At 53.6% G+C, this 2,500-nt stretch overlaps 1 non-coding gene across 1 annotated transcript in view; it reads right to left on the reverse strand.

Annotated features, from left to right (window-relative positions):
* The window catches only part of LOC144419617 (small subunit ribosomal RNA), a 1,810-nt gene extending 344 nt beyond the window's left edge, over positions 1-1,466 (reverse strand). Inside the window, exon 1 of the ribosomal RNA XR_013474174.1 lies at positions 1-1,466. This exon is cut by the window's left edge and continues 344 nt beyond it. This is a non-coding gene — a ribosomal RNA (small subunit ribosomal RNA).
* Between the last annotated feature and the right edge of the window lie 1,034 nt (positions 1,467-2,500).

Below are 2,500 nucleotides of genomic sequence, written 5' to 3' on the forward strand. Positions count from 1 at the left end.
CGTGCGGCCCCGGACATCTAAGGGCATCACAGACCTGTTATTGCTCAATCTCGTGTGGCTAAACGCCACTAGTCCCTCTAAGAAGTTAGACGCCGACCGAGAAGGTCGCGTAACTATTTAGCATGCCAGAGTCTCGTTCGTTATCGGAATTAACCAGACAAATCGCTCCACCAACTAAGAACGGCCATGCACCACCACCCACAGAATCAAGAAAGAGCTCTCAATCTGTCAATCCTACCTGTGTCCGGGCCGGGTGAGTTTCCCCGTGTTGAGTCAAATTAAGCCGCAGGCTCCACTCCTGGTGGTGCCCTTCCGTCAATTCCTTTAAGTTTCAGCTTTGCAACCATACTTCCCCCGGAACCCAAAGACTTTGGTTTCCCGGAAGCTGCCGGAAAGGTCGTCATGGTAACGCCTCCCGATCGCTAGTTGGCATCGTTTATAGTCAGAACTAGGACGGTATCTGATCGTCTTCGAACCTCTGACTTTCGCTCTTGATTAAAGAAAACATTCTTGGCGAATGCTTTCGCAGTAGTTCGTCTTCCGCCGATCCAAGAATTTCACCTCTAACGGCAGAGTACGGACGCCCCCGTCTGTCCCTCTTAATCATTACCTCGTGCTCCGAAAACCAACAAAATAGAACCGAGGTCCTATTCCATTATTCCATGCAACACTATGCAGGCGAACAGCCTGCTTTGAACACTCTAATTTTTTCAAAGTAAACTTATCGGCCACCGCCGACACTCAGTCAAGAGCACCGACGGAGAACCGAAGGTGAGGCGAACGCAACCAGTGACACGCCTTGCGACGGACCGGCGGCGCTCGCCCAAAATCCAACTACGAGCTTTTCAACCGCAACAACTTTAGCATACACTGTTGGAGCTGGAATTACCGCGGCTGCTGGCACCAGACTTGCCCTCCAATGGATACTCGTTAAGAGTTTTAGGATGTACTCATTCCAATTACAGGGCCTCGTTAGAGTCCTGTATTGTTATTTTTCGTCACTACCTCCCCGTGTCGGGAATGGGTAATTTGCGCGCCTGCTGCCTTCCTTGGATGTGGTAGCCGTTTCTCAGGCTCCCTCTCCGGAATCGAACCCTGATTCCCCGTTACCCGTTATCACAAAGGTAGGCACGTAGCGTACCTTCGACAGTTGATAGGGCAGACACTTGAATGATACGTCGTCGGTGCAGAGACCGTACGATCCGCGTGGTTATCCAGAGTCATCAAACGTCACAGGACGAACCCGGTCGGTTTTGATCTGATAAAAGCGCGCCTCCCGAAGTCGGCGCTTAATGCATGTATTAGCTCTAGAATTACCACAGTTATCCACTTCGCTTACGAGACCAAATAAACCAAGACTGATTTAATGAGCCATTCGCAGTTTCGCTTTACGAGAACTCGTACTTGCACCTGCATGGCTTAATCTTTGAGACAAGCATATCACTACTGGCAGGATCAACCAGATAGCTGCGACAGCTGCGCTCGGCCCTTGCTGGGCCGCCCGGCGCGTGCTCGTCGCATTCGTTTAAGACCGAGGCGATCGCCTGCGGCCGTACTCGGCTTCGACAGTCGCTGGCCGCGACGTCCACGCTCTCGCCGGCAGTGCCAGGCGGAGCGATTTGCGTTTTTTCTTTGCTCGCCCTCTCTCGGGCTCGATCCATTCAGTTTCGCACAAACAAGAGCTCTGCCGGCCGCCTGCAGCGGTGCCTAAAACCCGGGCATAACAATGCGACCGTTCTGCTAGGCCGACAAGCGCTCAAGCCAGACGCTCGATCGAACGCCCCCTACATATTAGTCGAGACAACGGCTCGCTCATTAGCATCGCGTTTGTACTTTAACTTTTTTCGGCTCGGCTTCTTTCGACGCCGATGCCGGCGACGCAGCACTCTCTCGCCCGCCAGCCACCGAGAAAAGGGTGCGCTCCGACCGGCCCCGCACCGCTCTTTCTTGGCTCATTCGAAATTACTGTCTTTCGCTCTGACATGCCTTACCTAGGGTTAGGTTAGTATGCTTGCACGTTTGTACTTTAACTTTTTTCGGCTCGGCTTCTTTCGACGCCGATGCCGGCGACGCAGCACTCTCTCGCCCGCCAGCCACCGAGAAAAGGGTGCGCTCCGACCGGCCCCGCACCGCTCTTTCATGGCTCATTCGAAATTACTGTCTTTCGCTCTGACATGCCTTACCTAGGGTTAGGTTAGTATGCTTGCACGTTTGTACTTTAACTTTTTTTGGCTCGGCTTCTTTCGACGCCGATGCCGGCGACGCAGCACTCTCTCGCCCGCCAGCCACCTAGAAAAGGGTGCGCTCCGACCGGCCCCGCACCGCTCTTTCTTGGCTCATTCGAAATTACTGTCTTTCGCTCTGACATGCCTTACCTAGGGTTAGGTTAGTATGCTTGCACGTTTGTACTTTAACTTTTTTCGGCTCGGCTTCTTTCGACGCCGATGCCGGCGACGCAGCACTCTCTCGCCCGCCAGCCACCGAGAAAAGGGTGCGCTCC

The sequence above is a fragment of the Styela clava genome, unplaced genomic scaffold, assembly GCF_964204865.1.
Source record: "Styela clava unplaced genomic scaffold, kaStyClav1.hap1.2 HAP1_SCAFFOLD_41, whole genome shotgun sequence".
Classification (NCBI taxonomy): domain Eukaryota; kingdom Metazoa; phylum Chordata; class Ascidiacea; order Stolidobranchia; family Styelidae; genus Styela; species Styela clava.